Consider the following 23,225-nt stretch of genomic DNA (forward strand, 5'->3'; position numbering starts at 1 on the left):
CAGCTGCTGTCCAGTAGGGAAGGTGGCATGCTGCTGGTCCTGTTTGAGGGACCTGTTGGAAACTGGGTGCTGTGGTGGGCCGGGGGTCCTCCCCCAAGCACTGGGGCTGCTCTGTTCCCAGGCTCTGCCAAGTGCCCAGGCCAGTGCAGGCATGTGCAGGATGGATGGAGCTGTTCTGCAGCGTGCCCCACTGCAGGGACACCAGGGAACGTCTCCATCCTCCCCGTGTGCCCCCGCTGCAGGGACACCAGGGAACATCTCCATCCTCCCCGTGTGCCCCCGCTGCAGGGAACGTCTCCATCCTCCCCATGTGCCCCCACTGCAGGGACACCAGGCATCTGCCCCGTGTGCCCCCACTGCAGGGAACATCTCCATCCTCCCCGTGTGCCCGTCGCACGCTCAGCAGTGCCGGGACCAGCCTGGGCACAGGGTGCTCACAGCTTGGCTGCCCAGCTGAGGAGGCTCCTGCCAAGGCTGCCCCTGCCGAGCCGTACCCTCAGCTCCCGCCAGTGTCACCGTGAGCGAGGGCTGAGCCGCTCCTTCTCCTGCCTCTTCCCTGATCAAAATATTTACAGCTCTGTGAGTGGGGCTGGCAGCAGCCCCAAAACTTTGCTCTTGATAGTAAATGTCACATTTAATATTGATGATGTGGGCTACTCAAGTCACACTTATATGAGCTAACCATTGGGAATGACATCTATAATAGGAAACTCCTAAAATGTATATGTACTTTAGGATATATCACACATGGCTTCTTTTTTGTAAGAGATAAAGACACCTAAGCAGTTCAGTACAGTTGTATGGATGCTGTTCGCTGTTGTAGGACCAGGAGAAGTCCCCTGCAGTCCAGGCAGGTTTGTTGGGCACTCAGCAGTGCATGGCCTGCACCCTGGTGGGGCACAGAGGGGCTGTGCCACACCCCACATGGGGCAGAGCAACGCTGGCACCGTCTGCCTTGCCAGACCCAGCTCTGCTCCTCTGCTCCCTGTGCAGTCCCAGTGTCCCCACGTGTCCCCTCGCTGAGACTGCCAGGCACTGATGCCACAGCAGCATTACTGCTCCTGGATTCCCTCTTTGCTGTGCACTGAGGTGGAAGTCAGTGAACTCACAGGGATCCAGGCCAGCACTGAGACACTGAGAACGAGTTGGGTCTGCATTTCCACACTGCTAACACACAGCAGGGAGAGCAGCACAGTGATGTCCCAGTGTTCCCTGGGCACTTATCACGAAGAGACTCTGTGCATTACCAGTATTACTGGAAACGAGAAGGAAATGCAAAATTACACAGACCATCAGCATTATAGCTTGACTTTAAAGGGTTTCTAATTATTAGGAGATAAGCTCTCTACTTGGGGGTCTTGGTGCAAATGCTGGCTATTCACAGAAATTCAGTACTTTGCTCAGACCATGCTATCAGCTCTGTCACTGCTGTTTGATCAAGTCACTGAATGTTATGTGTGACTCTGGAGTGCACAGAAATGGTTGGTAATGGACCCTAAGAATCCATTTTAGGTGCCCAAAGCAGACAGGAAGGTTCTGTAGGGAGGAGTGTTGTGCACTAGGAACGACAACTTCTGTATAAAGGGATTGAAAACGTGGGCACATCCAGACTGCTCTGTGTGAGGGATTTTGTATCACCCTCAGCCAGCCTGCAAGATTCCAAGTGAGTACATCTACTGTGCATTACAGTTAGGTTGCAGAAAACCTAGAGAAAGTACAATATTCTATTATTCTTCTTGGCCTGGCAACTCATCCTGCTGCCATGGCAAGCAACTCTTCTGGTCAGTGCTGCACCACTAACACATCTGTGATTACCACCTACCTCAGGTAACAGAAATAATAATTATTTACGCTTTTTACCTCTGTGGCGTCTCTTAGCATATCTGCCAAAGTCTGCCCTGACTCATACCTTCACCTAAGCCAGGAAAAGCCAACCTTTCTGAGCAGTAGCTATTAACCTTCTTTTACAGATGAAGAAACTGTGCACAAAGAGAATGAATTATTTACCCAAGGTCGTGGAACAAAATGCCATGATTGGGAAAAGGAGCCAGACTACCTAATTCCAGTTTGTGTGCTTTAACAGCGAGTGCTATTCCTGACTCTCCCCAGGCATTCCAGCATTCCTGCCTGCCATGCCCAGGCCCTTTGTCATTTGGTTCCTGCCCCACATCCTCATTCTGGCCCGGCAGTGCCATGCACTCTGATGTTCCCGGTCTCAGTGTGGGTTTGTCTTCAACTCTTTAGCAGTCTAAATGCAAATTACTGTGTTGTGTCGAGGCACCGATTTGTACTAATTTGTGCTCGGTTTTGCATTGGGAAGAACTGAGACACTACAGCTTTTTTTAACCTTTCTAATGACAGGGTTTTAAAAGCCTGTTCTGTGAAGTAGTGGGACTGATTGTTTCATCAGCCTAAATTGTGGCTGAGATAAGCTTGGTCTGTGAGCACAGTAAAGCACTTCATTCTCTAGCTATCCTGATGGCCCTGCAAAGGGCCCTTCTGCCTGTAATCAAGTCTGAAAGTCTCAAGAGCAGGTACTGCATCAACATGGTCATCAGCAGTATCTGAGTTAATTCCTTGCACTGACTGAGCCTTGTCCCAGGACAAGATGAGCTCTGTATGCTGGAGGTCACAGGTAAATGTATCACAGTTACTTGAAGCATTATCAATGAAGAAAGAAAATACTTTAACAAACCACAAAAAAAGCTCTGTAGCAGGAGCAAATCAAAAATTAATTTCATGTGCAAGAAAGGGAAACAGCCAAATTACAGCCTGTATATCTTGAAGGTCTTACAAGACCTTACAAGACCATGGAGATCCATCCCTCACCAGATGAAGGAGCAGCCAGCAAGCACAGCAGTTAATTTCCTGCAGAGGAAAACAGATGTGGATCAAAAGACCAGAAAGAGTAACTGTAGGGGACAAACACAGGTCCCTGTCTGGGTTCAGCCTAAGAGGAAGGGGATGTATTTTTAGCATCGCAGTTAATACCTTTTTGTTTCTCTCAGCAAGCCAAAAGCTTCTAGTGAGAAGCTCTGAAGGGGCTAAAGTAATATTTTTTAAGTGTTCTTCCTTTTTATCTTTGCATTCAGTGAGAGGAGCTCCTTGACCCACAGACCTCTCAGGCTCCAAGGCACAGCAGATGGGGGGATTTTCCTTTCCCAAAGACCACAGAGAGTGCAGGGCACAGTGAACCTCCAGGAGGGTGCCCGAGTGCCTGGCTGCCATTCCCTGGGCTTCTGAGAGCCACCTCGAGATATGCTGGGAATGACAATGACATCCTGAGCGCTGCCAAAAAATCACAAGGAACAGCTGGTAAAAATGCTCAAACCTCCCAGTGCCCTTAATATGCTGTAAACAAATCTGCTTCACTGAAACCACACACAAGGTGTTGGGAGCCTCGATTTATGGGTTTGAATCACTGTCTTCCCATCCCAAGCATCACAAACATAAAGTGCATTAGGAACCAAGACCCTGCAAAGGAAATACTCCCAGTCTTATCAGGTGGTTGCTGAAGTTTCAAAAAGAGCTTTTCTGGAATCTTGTAAAGAAAAAAGTGTAATAAAGGCTTTTTTGCCTTGTTTTGGCCAGCCAGAGCTGCAAGCCAGCGAACCGTCAGCATTGTCACATCCTGTGACATTCCTGCTGCTCTAGAACAGGAATGAAATATTCACACCTTTTGGCTGGGGTTTTTATTGAGGTTTCAGATACCCTTCTGCCATCCACTCCATTTAAGTAATGATGACCAAAGCCCAGCTCACTTCTCAAAGATTAACAGCTTGCTGGAAATATTTGATTGTCTGAAAACAGAGCTGAAGGCTGCTGCAGCGTGTTCCTCACTCCCAGGAAAGCCCCTGAGGCCAGGATTGATGCTGTCAATTACAGGATTAAAATCCCAGTGTGTCCCAGTGCAGAGGTGGCTGAATTCCAGTGAGGAGGAATCAGTTTAAAGCCAAGGACACATGGCTTTGGCAGCAGGATGGAAACTGGCTCAAAGCTGCTGTGAAATCATCATGACTTATTATTATGGGATCCTGACATCTTGCAGAGAAGCAGCACTGAATCATTTTGCACGGCTGGAAGGCCACAAGCTGCTGTCACAGGAGCAGGACCAGGGGGCTCAGGAAAGTCCTCCTGTGGCTGGTGGCTTGGCCTGGGCATCGCAGCTCAGGGTGCAGGTCTGTGTGTGCAGATGTCTTTGGGGCATGTGTTACTGCACACAGGATGATGTTTTCTTCTTGCACCCATCCTCCTGCTTGCTATCTCCATGCAAATTTGATCTTTCACTCAGGGCATTAAGGTCAGCAGCAGAGACCTGTTGAATTTGCATCCTTGTCCCTCTCACCCTCACATTTCCATTCTCTAAATCCTTGATCACACATGGTGGGGCTGTCCTGTCCGGGGCCAGGAGCTGCACTTCAATGATCCTTGTGGGTGCTTGCCAGCTCAGAGTATTCTATGATTAAGTGGTCACTTAAAAACACCAACTGCACCAGCTTTTCCTGCTCCTCACAGCCTCCCGTGGCCCAGCACTACAGCTGAGCAGCACTGTCAGATCGTTTCTCTCGCTGCAAGGTTTGCTGCAGCCTGGCAGGGTGGGGATTAGGGTTTGGACTGGCTCCTCCAGTCACAAACTTGTGCTCCAGCCCTCAGAGCATGGCAACAGCCTCTCTTTCTCCCTTTTTTCCTACGGAAAAGGAGTGCCCTGGTGTAGGTGTCCATCTCCTGGAGGTCCCAGTGTCTGCCTTGTACGGTGATGTTCAGCTCTGCCCCAGCCCCGGATTTCTTTTGCTGCTTTGGGCTGGTCTCAGGTCTGTGATCCCATGTCTCAGGCATTTAACTCTTTGCCTGTAAAACACAGGAGGCACAGCCTGGTGCTGGGGTTTCTGCGAGGGCACCGAGGTGGGGCAGGGCCGAGCTCAGGGCCCTGGGGGAGGCTGAGCTGGGTTTGGATTTCCCTTCCACACGAGGTGGGTGCCAGGGGAGTCAGAGCCCGACTGCCTGTGCAGAGCTGGCCCTCCGCCGCCTCGCTGCACCTCTTTAATTCAAGTGGTGACTCACAGCCTGGAGCAGTTAGGTAGGTGTCATATGCAGCTAGTGAGTGCTATTCTTCAGTGTTCATTTTACTTATTGTATTATATTATATTTTGATTTATAATTATATATACAGTGCATTTCTTTCCTGGGCTCCAGGCATCCTTGCCAAAATTAAAAAGTACAGTTAGCAAAACTAAAGCCAGCAGAAGCTCAGAGCTCTCTGTCAGAAATTACCAGTCAGAGCAACACTTTTTTTCTACCAGCTCTTCATATATTGTCTGTTCTCCTTGCATTTCCTTCCCATGAACCTCTGGATGAGGAGAGCAGCCCCTGGGTCAAGCTCTTGGCCCCTCAAGAGCAATGCAGAGAGCAACAAAACAGCTCCAACTCATTCTTCAGATCAGGAGCAGCATTTGTTAGTATTTGCAAGTATTCCAAATACTTCTACTTTGTACTCCTGGAGCTTTTACTGCTGGGAGGAATGCTGTGTAATCCTTAGATGGGATTTGCAAGTGCTGGTGGGAGGGGGTGCACTGAAGCATCACCTTTCTCTGGAAGCCCTTCTTGTTCAGGGAAATTCAGTTTGCTGTGAGTGGGGCTGGGGTGGGGTGTCTGGGCAGTTGAGGCAGCAGTAATGCATTCTCAAGGTTAATCACACTTGATTGTAAATAGCTATTGCCCACTACCACACGTGATCAGAACCTCCAGGGACAAATTTCTGCCACTGGATGTGCACAAGGGCATCTTTAGGATCTAGGTGTGCAGAATGAGCAGGGATGAGGGGTGGAACAGGTGGGGCGTGGTTGGCACTGGGTGTTTGCCAAGCCAAGTGCAGACCCTGCTGTGCTGTCCCTGTGGTGCTCCTGAGGACAGTCACCTGCTGGGGGAACGTCCTACTGCTCCCACCTCTCCTCTGCCATCCTCAGCCCCAGCCAGAAGAATTCCAAGGACTGGCATTACCTTGCCATGTAAAATACACTCTGAGGAAGTCCCTGGGATTTGCTGGATTTTGCAGTTTGGGAATATTTGTACTCAGACCCTCGGTGGGTCTGTGCCACGGACAGCACCTGGCAAAGCTGAGAGCAGAGGGCTCGTCCCTCTCACCCTAAAGCCTCAGGCACAGAGTCTCTGCTCACCACTTACTGCTGGGTACGGGAGGTCAGGCTGGCCATGGGTTCGTGTGCTAGGCAGAGTTTTGCTTTCTCTGGGACAGATTTAGATTCTTATTTGCACAATTATAGCTGCTGTTTTGGTGTGTTGATGAAGCTTCCAGATGGCTAATTGTGTGTCTTGAAGGAAAAAAGAAACTCAGCAGCTGATCCATCCAAATCCAACAGAGAACAATACCTCTGGCTCTGGGACCGCCAGATTCCTCATTTAAAAAAATAGATGTTGCCTTTGTTGTGATATAACGGCTTAAGAATTTATCCATACAACAACTGAGACAGGAGTACAAAGGGAATGTGAGAATTTCTGTGGCCCAGGTGGGAGGAAGTTTTGGGGAGTGCAGTGATTCCCTGGACTGTCCAGCGGGCAGTTGCATTCCTGCAAGCCTGCTCTGCTCTTTTATACTGGTTTAACATGACTTTTGTGCACCCAGAGAATTGGCAGTGCTGTTGTCTAGTAAAGTCAGTATATGAAACTGTTTTCTAGTTTTCTTTGTTCATGGTTTTTCTGAGCAGACTGGGTGATAAATTTATACCATTTTTACTGGTAAACCCTGTCACAGCAGCCAGAGGTTACCTGGCTGAGCCCTGTCACAGCAGCAGGAGGTTACCTGGCTCAGCCCTGTCACAGCAGCAGGAGGTTACCTGGCTGAGCCCTGTCACAGCAGCCAGAGGTTACCTGGCTGAGCCCTGTCACGGCAGCCAGAGGTTACCTGGCTGAGCCCTGTCACGGCAGCAGGAGGTGACCTGTCTCAGCCCTGTCACAGCAGCAGGTCCCAGGGGAGGCAGGGCTGGCCTGCAGGGCACCCCAGGTGTGACAGCACCGGCGTGTAGAGAGCTCCTGGCTGCGGCATCATGCAGAGAGGCGTCACGGGCCCCTGCACTGGCTCCTCTGGCCCTTGTCTGGGAACAATGACGATGGTGCTCCGCCAGGCTCTGTGTGCTCGGGCTCCTGCCAGGCTGACTGCCCCACAGCAGCCCCTCTGAGCCCTCCCCATGCTCCAAGCAGGACCTGCGGGTGTTCCCACCCACTGACCACTGCCAGGCCCACGGGGACCTGCTGCCACTTCATGGGGCTGAAGCTTCCATAATTACTGAGCTGGGAAGTTAATTAATTCCTTAATTATATTGAAAGAGTGATCAGAGTTTTTACAACTTAACCATAACCTAAGGGTCCTTCCATCCCTGCTCTACCAGAAACTCGCTCTGGTTTGGGGCAGTACAGAAAACAGGGGATGTGTTAGGCTGTGCTGCCAGCCAAGGCTTTTGCTGGCCCATGTGAGCTGGGACGAGCTGTCCCCCTCACCCCACACCATTCACAGGACATTTGCCCAGCTTGGGTCTGTGCTTGCCACGGGCCCAGCCTGGTCCCAAGGAGCCAGCCAGCCTTCGTCCAGCTATTCCACTGCTAGTGTCAGCATGAATAAACCATGTTCCTTTTGAGCTACCACAACTTTTGACAGCTACAGTGCTGTAAATAAAGCAGCTAACGCAGATGCTAATATTAATTCTCATGACCCAGTTGTGCTTCACTAATAGTATCTGGGTTACCAGCCAGCCAAGACAAGAGCACAGATATTTAGCCTGTCTCAGTCTGTTACACCAAAAAAACAAGCATTTGAAGATATTAATTTCTAGAGTTACATGTCAGATGTTGCCTCCATTAGGGAAAGGCACAAGGAAGCTCTGGAAAAGTCACAGAAATGCATGTTTAGTGGTGGTTAGCAGTTAAGCCATGCTGGCCATGCACAGGGTGGTGTCAGCACCTCATGCTGTGCTGCAAATGTGCTGTGACATCCTCAGGTCATGTCTGGTCCTGCCCAGGCCTGGGCATGCATCACGCTGAGTGCCACTGCAGGGAGACGTGTGCTGTGTGCAGGACTGAGAGTTTGGTTGGGATTTGGAAAGTAATGTTAAGACATCAGGTAACAATGTTAAGATTTCAGGATAATCATCCATTTAGCCCTTTCCAGCTGCAGCTGCTCTCTCCTTGACCATCCCATTGGTTTCTGCCCAGGAAACCTCCTTGATATTCAGCTTTTTCTGGAGGCATTCAAAGACCGTTAGGTGTGAAAAGCTTTTGGGAGAAACGTGGATGTTGTCATCCAGCCTCGTGCAGCTGGAATGAAGCAGCTCGGCCATTCCAGCTGCCTTGGCACCGTGGCACAGCCTGAGGCAGCTGTTCAGGCACAGGGCTGCTGCACCCCAGCTGTAGGTGTAATTTTGCTTCTTTACACGCTCTCCAGGAGGGCCAGGCTCAGTACTCGCTGATCAGTACCAGGTTTCTTTATCTCATGGCTGTGCAACAAAAATGCAAAGTGTGTGAGCAGCCTTCAGCCTTGGCACAGCCGTTAGTGAGGGCAGAGTTATTGCCATGGGTGCGTGGGCGTGGATTTGGGGTCTCTGTCATAAAGCATCAGTAGGACAGCTCTTCCTGCAAAGAACTCAGTGCATTTACTCCAGCCAGGTGACTGAAGCCAGGTCACAGCCTTTAGGGTGTGTGTGGGACAGGTGTTTGTGTTTTCCATCATAACCTGACCCCGCGGCTGCACAGAGGCAGAACTGAGCTGCTCGCAGCAGGCTTGGAGGCTTAATTGGGCTTCCAGTGTTCTGTAAAGTTCACTTCACTGCTCGGTGGAGGACGGTTTAGGATAAGCATAATAGGATTACTGCTGCTATATACAGCTGCCTAAGCCAGGAAGTCCTGGTAATGGGCCTTTACCCAGCAGGAAAATCTTTTCAGAGGCTGCTTTTCATAACCCGGAGTGGGGAAGGGTGTCCTGCCCGAGGCTGGGCGAGCCCTGGGGAGCAGCGCAGGTTCTGTCACCCCGGCTTTGTCACTGGCCACCACAGGCGGTCCCTGCTGCCCTCGGAGCAGCTTTCCCTGCCAGCACCTCCCGACACAGCCCGGGACCACAGCCCGGTCCGGGTGAGCCCTGCGGAGCTCCGGGATAAAGCCGGGCCCGGGTGAGCCCCGCGGAGCTCCGGGACTAAAGCCGGGCCCGGGTGAGCCCCGCGGAGCTCCGGGACCAAAGCCCGGCCCGGGTGAGCCCCGCGGAGCTCCGGGACTAAAGCCGGGCCCGGGTGAGCCCCGCGGAGCTCCGGGACCAAAGCCCGGCCCGGGTGAGCCCTGCGGAGCTCCGGGACCAAAGCCCGGGCCGGCCCGGGTGAGCCCCGCGGAGCTCCGGGACTAAAGCCCGGGCCGGGTCCGGGTGAGCCCCGCGGAGCTCCGGGGCGGCAGCGGCGCCGCCCATCCCTGCGGGAACTGCCGGGGAGCCGCTCCCGAGTGCTCCATAAGGAATTCCTGCCTGGGAAGGCCACGCTGGGATCCCTCCCGCTCTGAGCGAGGAGCTTCTCCCCACTGGCTCCAGTCACTGTGGCGCTTAAGTCTGTGTTTTATCAGCGCTATATGTTTTTAGCACGGAAGTGGCCGGTGATTTTTTTTTGGAGGAGGCAGTCGTTAGAGACGCCGGAGCACCCCGGTCAGAGCGGACATCGGCTGGCCGGGCAGGGAGCGGGGCTGGGGCAGCAGCACGGGCAGGACCGCCCGCACCTCCCGGGCTCCCGGCCCCGGGACTGTCCGTGTCACCCCCGGAGCAGAGGCAGAGCTCAGCCCCCCCGGGCATTGCTCGTGTCACCCCCGGAGCACAGGCAGAGTCAGCCCCGAGCGAGCATTCCCTCTGACACTGCTCCTCACGAGTCTGCTTTCCTTACCTCTGCCTTTTCCGCAGCGGCAGGTAATTCACAGATAAAACAATCGGTGCTTATACACACACAGACGCGTAGGAGCTAGTCCTAATCTTTCCAAATCCCTTAATATACCTTATGTATACAATTTGGAACTTGTAGATTTAGCATGATAGATTGATTTCATGCGCTATCTCAATGGAAAATGACATTAGTAACTACGTTATATTTTTATATTATTTTTCCCTTGTCTGAGCTGCTGCAGAGCGCTGAGCTGTGGCCTCTCTGCCCGGGGCAGAGCAGCACTGAGGGCAGACCAGGTTCCCTAATTGTGTCTGGTGCTCTTGTCTGGATTATATAAAGCCTAAGATACGGTACTCTTAGGAGAATTTGGCCAAATCACTGCATATGCACTTGAGCATATGTTATAACCAATCAGTTGGAATGGTTGTAGTTATTTTTCACAACTCCCCCAAAATGGAGAAAATGGATGAGAATTGAGTGGGTCATGTGGATTGACAGGGGAAGCTGCTATGACAGTTTGAGACAGATGACTCAGGGTTTTTGCTTTATGGTTTTCTGCATTTCACCAGCAGGAATTTCCAAGGGGTTCTCCAGTAAAAGCAGGCAGGCAGAAATACAGACTTGCCTCATTAGCCATCCCATAGTGAGCCGTGCTCCCCTCCCTGATTCTCCTCTCCTCCCCAGCCCTGCACCCACGCCACACCGAGTTGTCTGTGAGCTTTCCCCAAGCTGTCCCCCTGATCTGTCCCTCTGAGCTGTCCCTGAGTTGTCCCCAGGCTGTCCACCCGATCTGTCCCTCTGAGCTGTCTCTCTGATCTGTCCCTCTGATCTGTCCCTCTGATCTGTCCCCCTGAGCTGTCCCCCCGATCTGTCCCTCTGAGCCGTCCCCTGAGCTGCCTCAGGGTGTCTGGGTCCCCTTTCCTGTGGGGACAGCGATGCTGGTTTCTCTTGCAGAGCCCAGGAACACTTGTTGCATGAGGCAGCCTCCCCCCAGAGCTGCAGAGCTCCAGCTGTGTTTGGATACAGGCATTGCATCTCCACTCACAATGCTGTCACTTCACTACCAAGCAAAGCTTTCTACATTTCTCGCCTTTGCCTTCAGAAGAAAAAATGTTTCCACTGCGTAAATCAAGCTATGGCCAACCCGGACTATTGTTCTGTCTCTGTTTTTATGTCCCTTTTAATAATATACATGTCAACTCTGCCATTTCCCATCTGTTAGAAAATGCCTGGATTTATACATTACCTCATTAGTCTTACTGTCTATCTGGCATTTTTTCCATCTTACAGGCTCGTCACTCCTTTTACATCACCGATGAAATAATTTGCTTAGGCCATTAGCAACAAGGCTTAGTGTTTTTATGCTCCTGGCTCCATAGGAGGTGATGTGGGAGAGGGCTGAGAAAGGGGGAATTAGTAAACTTTTAAGCTTCAAGCTGGGAATATCAGAATAGAGAGCATAAGGAACATAAATTTCATGGTGGCACTGTCACAAGCAACAGAGCAGAGCAGTGGCTTGTGTCAAGAAACATTGTGCAGAGCAGTTTCTGTGTTTATTTTTCAGAGCAGCCTGAACTGGGGAGAGAAGCAGCCCAGGAACCTCCCCAGCAAGCAGCCACAGTCGGCTCTCCTGAAGGTGTTTCCTGTGAAAAGGTGTTGGGGTCGTGCCCCATGTGGGGGCACAGCTCCGGGGCAGGACGGGCACAGGGAGCCCGGGATGGGCACAGGGACCCTGGGCACAGGGAACCTGGGCATGCAGTGACCCTGGGCACGCACTGACCCTGGGCACAGAGTGACCCCGGGCACAGAGTGACCCTGGGCACAGGGAACCAGGCACAGAGTGACCCCGGGCACAGAGTGACCCTGGGCACAGGGAACCAGGCACAGAGTGACCCTGGGCACAGAGAGACCCTGGGCACACAGTGACCTCAGGCACACAGTGACCCCAGGCACACAGTGACCCCGGGCACACAGTGACCCGGGCACACAGTGACCCCAGGCACACAGTGACCCTGCTGCAGGCACTCAGTTTTCGTGTATAACAGGGACTGGGTTTTGCTGTGAACTCCAGGCGTTGTGCCCCAGACCCTTGTGAAGGTGGGGACAGGGCAGAGCGTGGCCAGCCAGGCTGGCACGCTTGTGCCAGCCCTTCCAGCAGCACGGCAGGCAGGGCAGCCCCTGGCAGGACTGCCGCTCAGCTCAGGAGCTCCATCAGGCAGCACGGGAGGCACAAATCCCCTCTGCCCGCCAGGGAAATCCCGGTGCCACCTCCTGCCTGCAGCAGGGACTGAGCACTGAGCCACCGCCGCCGCCTGGAGTCCGTCCTCTGGTGCTGGCACGGCCCTTTCTTGCCAGAAAAAGAACACAAACAGAGCTATTTTCTTCAGAATAATAACACGGAGAAACAGTAACAAAGCCAAGAACATTGAGATGGTGACAGCAAGAGCCTGGCTTAAATACCCCAAAATAACATCTGCCAAGCCTGATTTCAAAGCAGCAGCTGTTGCCTGGAATAAAAACACAAAACTTTCCAAACTGTATTAAGAGTGATAATACAAGAAGCAACTATTTAATGAAAACTTTCAGGTGCACAAATATGGCTCTGTGCACATGTAAGAAAGGATTTCTACAACTTTTATAAGGTTAATTAATTAATATATCTAGTAGGTACATCCAGTAAGAGATCAGCTAACCCAGTAACCCACCCTTGGGTCAGCCCCTTGGAGCTGGTCCAGGGGTTTCTTTGTCCCATTCTTGTTATGTCTTTTAAGTTCTGGTGAAAAACAAGATTGTCACAAATTATCTTCTTAACAGTAATACTAAACAGATTTTAAAGAATGTGTTAGTTAGGGCTAGCTTATGGGAGAAAAGTGAGGAAAAGTACTAGAAACCATACAACTATAGATTAAAAGTCTAAAAGACTACAAATATATGAAAAATATATAAAAACCTAAGAAATCTTCAATCACCACAGCCACTGCACTGCAAACACAGAAACTTGGTGATTGTTACTTTCTTCTTCAAAGGCATTTTTTAAAAAATAACACTTATATTTTTGTGTGAGAAACTGTCCAATCCTCTCCAAACTTCCCATTTCTTTTACATCTTCCACCATATTCACATAAAAGGAAATTGGCTGCAATTGTTTTCTGCGAACAGCAAGTTTGGAAGGGGATACAAGAGCCAAGTGGGATCCAAACCTGGAGGGAGAAGTCTTGGAAGAGGAAGGTGAGCCCTGCAAGATGCACTCCAGAGCTCTTCTTCCGGGCTGCCTTTCACAGGGACTGAGCATGGTCCCACACTGGTTTCGAGCTCATTTCCTTGGGAATTACTTTTTGGTGCAGAGAGGGGAGGCTGTGCAGAAGGTGGCACTAGGAGGAGGACACCCACTACACCCTGTATTCAACCTGAAAATCTCTGTTTCAGTGAGTTTTGCTCCAGCTGCAGCAGTGGCACACCCAGGGTGTGAGGGTGAGAGTGGTGGTCTCCCACTCGTGGGGGGCAGTGGCACGGGGAGGGGTCCCACATCTGTTCCCCCCCCGCACATGGAGCCAAACCCACCCGGCGTGGGCTCAGCCCCTGCTCCTGGCAGCTGGGGAGAGCAGCCTCTGCTGCCATCTGACAAAGCCACCCTGCTGCTCCCTGCTGTTTGCTGCTGCTTGTGTTAATAATGTTTTGGCAATTTTCAAGAATTGTTTTATTTGAGAGATTTGAAAGGTAAATTGTCAGGAACTCAGTGCTCTCCCATGGAGTACTGAAACAATCCAGGAGCACAGCTTTGCCACTAATTTTCATCCTTTGTATCTTCATTATCCCTCCCTTTGGTAACTGGGATCTTTAGTATGTTTGTGATTTAACTGGATTTTGGAGCAAAACCTAGGGGTGTAGAAGGGGATGGATTTGATTAAGACATCTTTAAATAGGACTCATCCCTCGCCCTCCTGCCCCGCTGACAAAGTATGTGAGGGTTTTTTGTTTTCCAACAGAATCACCTCTTACGTGTGGCAGCCTTAGTTCAGCCCAGTCTCTTCACATCTCCAAAAGCAGGACGTCAGCCAGAGGGCCCCAGTTTGTCAGGTTTGACATCCAGCTTGCCCAGATCCAGCCCAGCTTCGCTGCTGGAGCAGCAGCTCCGTGTCTGGCTGGCTCACCCCAGAGGAGGACAGCCCTGCCCAGCCTGCTGCCTGCAGGAGCAAGGTCTGCTCCTGGTGCTGCTGACCGAAGGAACTTCTTCCCGAGCAAACCCACCCACTTCTCGATGGACTGACAGAGATGGTTTTGCCCAGAGGATAGCAGAAACCTCATGTCAAAGATTTGATTCTCATGAGACTCTGCAAAACAAGCAGATTCTCTAGAGTACTGCAGGGAACAGCATATAAGCAGCTTAGTTAAGAATAATGTTTTCTCTAAGGCATTTTTACCTCTGCATTTTTGCCACCAATTTTCTGTGGTTCCCCAGCCAGGCCAGATGAGGTTGGCCAGCATGGCACAGAAGTTCAGGATTCACTACTCCCATCATTTTTTTGCCCTGTGATTTCAGTGGCCACTGCTGAAAGTTACAGTTTAGGAATTTCCATTCCAGGTGGAAATACTTCAGGAGCAGGCTGTAATTTTCATGTAAATTACACAACTGCATCTTGCAGCCCATGAATTTAAGCACAGGAAAAGTTGGGACCAGAGCACAATTGCTGCTCAGTTACAGAACTGAAGGAATTTTTTGGGGTGTGCCACAGGCCCCAGCACCACAGAGAGCAGGGGTGCCCCCAGGCACTGCTGTTCTTTAAACCTGGCTCGGGGTGTTTTGGTTCCAGCTTATTTCCAGTCGCCACTGATATAGTTAAAAAATCTCTGCCCACTGGATTTTTTTTTAAGTACATGCCTACAATGATCAAAGGATTGTTTCATGTGGTGGGGTGAGCAAAAGAAGCTCTCGAGGTCAAACCCAAAACAGCCTAAAGACTCTGGGACTTGGATCTGACCCCCAGTGACAGCAATGAGCCAGGAGAAGATGAGCAGCTCAGGAACTAGAAAATGAAGCTTTTGAAGCCCATAATGCCCTGTGGGAGTGAGCAATCAATTGTCAGAGAAATGGGAAAGAGAGAGCAAGTGAAATGAAGTCAGAGCCTTCAGCCTGGCTGCAGGAAAGGCAGGACATTCATAAATAGAAAGCAGCACATTTTTCCCTTCCTCTTTCTTTCCCGGGGAGGGTGGCCATGGGAACAGACACGCTTTGTGCCCCGTGGGGCAGGGGGATGCAGGACAGAGCAGACTGACACCACCTGCAGCAGGTTAATTGGGACATGTGGCCCCAGGGTCACTGCCCTTAGGACTCCTTTTTCTTTCCAAGAAATAAAGGAAAACTATTAGCCAATATTGGCTGCTCTGAGCAGTCTGGCCCTTCAGGACTGCCGTGGGATTTGCCAGCTCATTCCATGTACCACATGGAGAGAGAGCCCTCAGCTGCCAGGGATGCTCATTCACATCTGTGCCAGACTGCAGCCATGCAAAGGTTGTCCCTGGATCCCTTGATAATTCTTATAAACTTATTTCCCTGGCGTGCTGAGTGTTCTTTCCCTTATTGTTTTACCTTCTTTAAACAACTCCCACTTTGGACTGGACTTGTTTGGCCCCCTCAGCAGTGGGTTTCTCCCTGTGCTCGGCTTGCCCTGTGCCTCATTTCCAAACCTGCCCAGCAGCTTCCCACGGGTGGCAGCAGGAGCAGGTGCCTGTCCCGCTGTGCTGGGCAGGGGCTGTGCTGGGCAGGGGCTGTGCCGGGCAGGGGCTGTGCCGGGCAGGGGCTGTGCCGGGCACCCGGGGGGATGGCACAGCTCTGCAGGTACCAGCAGGGATGGCACAGCTCTGTGGGCATGGCACAGCTCTGTGGGCATGGCACAGCTCTGTGCACCCACGGGGATGGCACAGCTCTGTGCACCCACAGGGATGGCACAGCTCTGTGCACCCACAGGGATGGCACAGCTCTGTGCCCCTACAGGGATGGCACAGCTCTGTGCACCCACAGGGATGGCACAGCTCTGTGCCCCTACAGGGATGGCACAGCTCTGTGCACCCACGGGCATGGCACAGCTCTGCAGTGAGGGCTCAGACTGAAAGGCAGAGCAGGACTGACCCAGCCCCAGGCACGCCGTGTGTGCTCTGCAAGCCCCAAAGCTGCTTTGCTCACAGCGTGCTCGGGGTGTGAGACAATGGGACCCTGTCCCTGACAGAAGATCCCGAGTTTCCCAGGACAGCAAAACTGCGCCTTTCCCTGGAATGACAAGTTCTGTCTCTGCCAAACAAAACTCAGGCTCTTTAATGTGCTTCTCTCAGTGTGTGTTTGTTTGGCAGATAGTCACTAAGATAGTTGTTAGTGTTTTTAAAAAAGGGGCACTGGGTATTATTATTCATGGATGGAGGTGGGGGTGAGAAAGAAAAACAGTGCTTATGTAGCCAAGAAGTTCAAGTAAGGTTCAACTTTGCTATTCCAATATCTGCTGCTATGACAATGAGCCAGTCCAATCAGCTCAAATTAAGGGCTCAGGAAGGCTCAGCCCTTCAGAGAAGTACATTCATGACAAGATTAATTTCTACCACCCAATGTATAGTATGGCACCATCCTATATTAACACAGAAACCCTGAATTAAAAAAAAAAAAGTAACTGAAAAATGCACTAAAACCCAGTGAAGTGTATAATTTCCCTTTATCTTCAATGTTTGCTATTCTCCACTTGGATTAAAATCAGATATTCCACCTGGCACTCTTCAGCTGCCACTTACAGGAAACCTTTCTCTTCCCCTCCCCTCTCTGCAATAAACCTTCACTAGAAGGCAGCACACCTGCATTTTCCAAACAGTTTCAGGTGACTTTTATTGGGGGAAAGTGCAGAATATCAGTAAGCCAACCACTAAAAATCAAACAGCCCAACCCCTCCAGGAAACAAACCAAACCCCAGCTCTGCCTCCTATCGAAATGGCCAGTGGGGCTTTGTGCTTCTTTTCCTGCTGTAAATTCACTTTCCAGGGGAATGAGAGCAGGAGGGGCTGCTCTGGGAGGGGCGGGTGCTGCTGCTGCCGGGGCTGTGCGGGGCTGTTGGGATGCAGGAACGAGGAAAGGCTGGCAAAGCTGTGGGAGAGCCAAGGGCTGCCCCACTGGTGTTTATCCCGTGCTTTGGAGAGGTTTGTTCTCGTGTCCATGTCCACAAGTCAGCAAGCATGGAGGGAATATTCCCAGACTGCCAGCAAACACCTCAAAGAGCTTGAGCATTTTCTGAGCTTTTACATTGAGTTTAAAAAAACCTAAAAGCAAAATGACAATAAAAAACAAACAAACAAACAAAAAACCAAAGCAAAAAGGTGTCCCAACAAAGAACCAAGTACACACCTTCACAGTTCTGTTTCATCCTCTATATTTATAGCAAGAATGCATCAAAACTTATAGTGAGGCAAGATCAAACTCTCTTATTGAACTGCTGGTGTAGAGCTGCCTTTTCTTTTATGTTCACACAGATTTGCTGTCCACTGGCTCTATTTAGCACTTGCTATGGCCCTATGCTAATATGAATGATGTGTTGCCAAGGATTCGTTTTTAGCAGCTTTTGTAAGCAGTTTGTATACAGTTGTTGCTATTTATTAAATATGTGACATCTAATCCAGTGTTTGGTGCTTATAAAGGGAAGAACCATCTGTGCTTGAGATTAAAACACTTCAATCACTTTGTGCCAAAGCTGTCAGCAAGGGTTCCATGATCTGCTCTAGAGAAAAGCCATGGGAACCCTGGCTTGGGAAGGTGGACTCCTGTGTGGATGTGTCCCTGCATCAAAGTCCTTTGTCTGACACAAGGTCTGCCTGCCAGACAGGAGGAGGAGTGTGGGCATGGTGGAGAGCTGAAAAGCTGAGAAGAAAGCAGAAGGTTTTAGCAGAATAAAGAGCTGGGAAGGTGCTGAGAGCTTGGAGTGTTCCCGCAAGTCTGTTTTCCACCACCTGCAGAAGCTTCATAAGTCTCTTTTGAAAAAAAAAGAGGAATGTTAATATTCAAATTCTTTGCAGGGCACTGCAAGGGTAACAGCTGTAATCCCTTGTGTGAGCCCAGGGTTTTCCCATCAGTGCAAGAGGTGCCACCAAAGCTCCTCTTGGGCCAGGCTGAGTGTCCAGGCAAGCCCGGACACACAGACACCCGGACACTCGGACACCCGGACACCCGGACACTCAGACATTTGGACACCTGGACACTCGGACACCCGGACACTTGGACACCTGGACACTCAGACACCCGGACACTCGGACACCTGGACACTCGGACACCCGGACACTTGGACACCTGGACACTCAGACACCCGGACACTCGGACATTCAGACACTCAGACACCTGTACACTCGGACACCTGGACACCCGGACACTCGGACACCCAGACACCAGGACACTCGGACACCCAGACACTCAGACACCCAGACACCCGGACACACGGACACTTGGACACTCAGACACTCGGACACTTGGACACCCAGACACCCAGCTGACAGGGCCATGCTGGTTTCAAGCACATTCAACAGAAGATAATGCCCCTGCAATATATTTCAGAAATATATTATAGAAATATATATATTATATATATATTTCAGTATATTTCTGTCCACAGGGATTTACTGTTTCTGCAGGCTTCACTGTCTCTTCAGAATGCCATTAGTGTGGCGGATGCTGGTAAATGGATTTGCCACTTTTCCTAGCACATTTCTGGAAGAAATGTTAAACAGGTCATCCTTTTTTGCAGACAAAACATCACTTGAACTCTGTTCTAATTTCCTCTCTATGTGGCAAGTCAGGATGGTATCAATGACTCGGTAAATGTTCCTGCAGCAAGACTAATTATGCCTTTTGGTGAGAGAGCAGCAGTGGAACTGGTTTAGTCTTCCAAAAAACTCTACACTATAATATGCCTCTAATGTGCCTCCGATTTGAAAAGAATTAATATCAATTATTCTCATGCATATTCATGAGAGGAAGACTGGTTTAGCAATCAAGCTAATAGTTTTTGCTTAATTACATTTAGTTGATTTCATGCTATCTTGGCACATTCCTGATTGAATTTAACCATCAAAAAAAAACCCTCCCACAACTACTCCTGCAAACACCAACACTTGGAGCTCAGCATCCCCTGTAAATAGTGTCTGAGGCTGAGCAGACTGCTCTGCATGGTGGGAGTCGATCACGAGCATTGTCTCTCCCTGGTGCAGGGTAAAATCCCAAAGGCATCTTGCAGAGCTGTTCTCAAGCACTCACCAGTGCTGAGGTGAAAGGCAGGCTTTTTTTTATGTTTTTGCTTTATATTTTATATTTATATAAATATATATTTATATTATATTTATATAATATATATGATACATTTGTAGTACATATAAATATATATTTAATATAAATAAATTTTCCAGGCTTTTCCAGGCAAATGTCAAAATTAAGGTCCCATATGTTTCCAAAGCAAAACATAAGTGACATTATCTTGCTGCTGGTTTTATGGATGTTGTGCTGTGAGTAGTGCCTGCAGAGCAGTGTAGGGGTTTCTGTCCTGCAGGCTGTGTCAGGGCACTGCAGGGAGCTGAGCTGTGTGTGCAGGGCCCTCCTGGAGCAGAGGGTCCCCAAGGACCCCGTGGGGGCAGTGCCTCCCCTCCAAGTGGCATCTAAAGTGCCAGGGCAGGGAAAACTCCTAAGCAGAGTTTGTACTCCACAGGAACCAGCAGGACTTAAGGGGTTTGGAGATTCAAGGTCTTACACTACATCTTAACATCCTTCCACGTGAAAAAAGTGGATTAAAGTTCTCTGTACTTCCCTTGCAACCATATCTTCCACTTTGGCTCAGCTTGCCATGGTGCAAGAAGCAAGTGTTACCCTTCATTATGGCTTCAGCATTTTTCAGAAAAGACATCCTACAAGCCCAGTGGTCAGAATCTTGACATCAGAAGTGACTGTGTTCTGCAAACTCTTTCAGTTTATGAATAAATAGGCATTTTCTAGTGAAGAGATGTTTCCTAAAACAAGTCCCTGTCAATAAATACCGCAGACATGTATAGCTGCTGTGAGCAGGAGATGTTATTCCTGTGCAGAATCAAGTAGGGAGGAGACTAAGGAACTCTCCATCTGTTTCTGCACTGTGCAGCACGTGGGATATTGCTGAAAATACACTGTGCTCTGTTTCTCAGAGCCTGGGGAGACAGAGGCTGGCACAGGCGTGGCAGGATGGAGCTGGACAGTCTAACTCAAAGTGTATTGTAGCTTGGGAAAGCAGAGGGGCTGCAGGAAAAATCCCTTGGTAAATGGAGCATATGAATGAAACCTGGTCCTCATGCCAGATTTATTCTGCAGGCCTTGATGGAGCTAAAAAAGCACATTAGACAAAACCATTATTGAACTTCTTGATTACATAACAATTTCCTCATCGTATTTCCAAGAATATCGAATCTATATTCAAACACCCTCCTACTCTCTCCCACACACCACCCCTTCTCCTTGCTATATCAGCTTCATTACCAAGTATGAAGACAGAAAAAGTATAGGGCATGTTGCCATGAGCAGAGAGATCTCGGATGCTTACCCTGAGATTTTAGAGCCATCTATGGGATTGGGACAGCCAGTTCTCATAAATTTTAATGGCCTTGAAAGTCTCCTGTCTTATGCCTTTATCTCTGTCAGGGTTTTTAGCAGTGCAAAGTAAACAACCAAGCAATAAATATCACCAAACCTCAGTGCTGGGTTAGTCCCTGCTGGCTAAAACTCCCCACTCTGTGCCACCTGTGGGGTGAGCACACAAACCGCTCCTGCAGAGAGAGAGATGGAAACTCCTGAGCAGCTTTCTCCCAGGGAGGAGCACAGACCTTGCCATCACAAAGGAGGAACCCCTGGGCCACTCTCACCCAGGGCAGGTGGTTATTTCCTGAGAGGTGCCAGCTAGAGGTGGCCTGCCTAGTTTTGGGGGGATTTTGGAGGAGGTGGGGATTAACAACTTGCCAGCATGGCACATCCATCTTGCCTCAGGAAACAGCAGTTGCACAGACTGGCTACACTTCCTCCCAAAATCAGCTTGCTTGTCTCATTTGCATGCGTAATAACCAGCATGTGTGTACAATCATGCTAATCACAACTACTTTAAATCCATCCAAAAATCCTGCCCTGCCTGTTCTTGGGTTATTTAGCTTCCACAAAGGAACCATAACAGCAATCCAGAGATTCACTCCACCAAAGCCTTTGTGAAACACCTGATATAGTGGAGGACAACTTTTTTCCTGAAATCCTCCCCATACTGAGACTTGCACCACAAGCCAGGGCCATCATTAGGGCTCCTTCCAATACCTTCTGCAAGCAACCTGGTAAAGTACCTGAGGGGATTTTCACAATTTATGGTGTATTGCTACAGGTGAAATGCAAGAGAAAATACAGAGAAGCAAAGAGGAAGGGGGCTGCAGAGCTTCCTTCACACAAGCTGGTAGTGGAAATGGTCTGAAAGCTGTGTGGGGAAAACCCAGCCTCAGCCCCTGTCAGCTTTAGAGCAGCTGCAGCAGTGTCTGTGCTGCTCTGCTGTGGGTGCTCACCCAGCCCAGCCTGGTCCGTCGGGCTCCTGCCCTCGGCTTGGCTGGAGCCAGCGCGGGGACCCTGGAGAGCACTCGGCACAGCTGGGGCTCCACCACGCAGGGACTCACTCCTGCACCCGCCTGTGTCACAAACGTGTCCTCACCCGCTCATTTTAGCTGCTGGTGACTCCTGCTTTTTTCCTCTGCTTCTGAATTTTAGGCTGCAAGCTTTTCCAATTTTAGTTGTGCATTTTTAGGACATCCAAGTCAGCAGCTCTGGATGCTCCTGCAGGGATGCCGGAGGTGCCTTCCCTGATCCCAAAAAACAGCACACATGTGCCAGCTAGGCCAGCAGCCAGACCTGGGACAGGGACAGCTTGCTCCATAAGTGACAGGGACACTTCAGCAGCACTCACAAAATCTAACAGGCCTCTGATGCTGAACTTTCCTGTCCCTGTCCCTTCTGCCAGCCCAAGCCTGAGCTCTGGGGACCTTCCTGTGCCTGAGCCTGCTCAGCCTCAGCTCTTTGGTTGCCCATCCAAAGTTCTCATGAGCATAAGGCCATGTATAATACCTTTTAAGGAATCATGGAGATCAGTGCCAGCAGGAGGCCGTGTCCCATTCTTCCTTCCAGGTCATGCAGCTGTGAGCAGCTGGAGAAGCAGTGAGATTTGGGGTCACTGCTCTGGAACAGGGACCACAGGTGCTTTTTTACAGCAACTGGAAAAAAGATTTCCAGTTTTGTAAGAGCTGGAGCCTCATGCACTGCAGAGGGATTGTTTCTGCTCAAGTTGAAATTGGTCCCATTGGCTTTTCTTGTTAAAGAGAAGTGAACCTGGAAGAGTAAAGAGAGGAGGAAAGGCCAGGAATGGAATGAAAAGGCTGCCTGCAATGCAGAACATCCCTGGACGCCCCCCTGGGAGTGAAAACATCTTCCCTCCAGCTTTCTGTCTCTCATTACTGACAGTGGAAAATACAAGAGCTGCCAAGCTAGAGGTTCAGTACAGCCAAGATGGGAAACCTTATTAGAGAGACAGATGGTGATTTCTATAATCTGAAATCCCAGACTGTAAATACTCTGGGACAGAGCCCTGTGCAACTGAACAGTGCTAAAGCTTGACAGCAGCAGCTGGATCCAGTTTTCTATGCACAACTGCTCCGTGGGTGGCTTTTGGTGGATGGTAGATGCTACCAGGACAAGGTATCTCTTACAGAAGGAGAAGGTTCTTCTAAACCCCGCTGGAGATACTCCATCTCAATTTTATGTACTTTCCAATGGAAAAGTGCCTTGAATAACTGAGGACAATCAACTCACATTTAGAAGTTTTTCTTAGCCTAAGAAGATTCCCAAGGATGTGGTTGCAGTAGATGAGTAAGGGGGAAAATCTGTATCTTGGGAGCACAAGTGACATCTTGCTGCAGCTTGTGGGAGAAATTATAAATGTCTGTCTCTGTTTATCGCTTAGCTTTGCAGCTAAATCTCCTAAACCAAAATCATATTTTACCCTTAGATCTCCCAGTTCATTTATTTATATTCATCTTGCATTGCCTTGATCTTCAAAGCAGGAAGGTATATCAAAGGAAACAGAAGGTTTGACACCAATTACTGCTGCTGGATGCCATTCACTGCATAAAGATGGAGTGTTAATATTTACACTGAAAGTGACGGAGATAAAACCCAACAGGTACACATATCTAAGCCTACAAATAAGCCCTTCCATGTATAGTGGGCAGAAATAAAGCCAAGCAAAACTAATT

At 49.9% G+C, this 23,225-nt stretch overlaps 1 protein-coding gene across 2 annotated transcripts in view; it reads left to right on the forward strand.

Moving 5' to 3' along the window:
- The window catches only part of KCNB1 (potassium voltage-gated channel subfamily B member 1), a 104,666-nt gene that overhangs the window by 70,101 nt on the left and 11,340 nt on the right, over positions 1 to 23,225 (forward strand). The window lies entirely within an intron of this gene.

The sequence above is a fragment of the Taeniopygia guttata genome, chromosome 20 (genome assembly GCF_048771995.1).
Source record: "Taeniopygia guttata chromosome 20, bTaeGut7.mat, whole genome shotgun sequence".
In the NCBI taxonomy this organism is placed as follows: Eukaryota; Metazoa; Chordata; class Aves; order Passeriformes; family Estrildidae; genus Taeniopygia; species Taeniopygia guttata.